Source organism: Apaloderma vittatum, unplaced genomic scaffold (genome assembly GCF_000703405.1).
Source record: "Apaloderma vittatum isolate BGI_N311 unplaced genomic scaffold, ASM70340v1 scaffold11690, whole genome shotgun sequence".
NCBI lineage: Eukaryota > Metazoa > Chordata > Aves > Trogoniformes > Trogonidae > Apaloderma > Apaloderma vittatum.
The window spans coordinates 39,551-39,762 of NW_009696203.1; positions in this window are offsets into that span (position 1 = coordinate 39,551).

Below are 212 nucleotides of genomic sequence, written 5' to 3' on the forward strand. Positions count from 1 at the left end.
CAGCCCGACCAGCCCCAACTCTCTCAGCCTGTCCTCAGAGGGGAGGTGCTCCAACCCCGGATCTTCCTCGTGGCCCTCCTCTGAACCCCCTCCCACGCGTCTTCCTCACTTCAGTGTCCAACACCTCCTTCCCTCCCGGCCGAGGGCAAAACTCCCCCAAACGCCGTTTTACGACCGCGAAGGCACACACCGACCGGCGCCCTCGGGGCCGA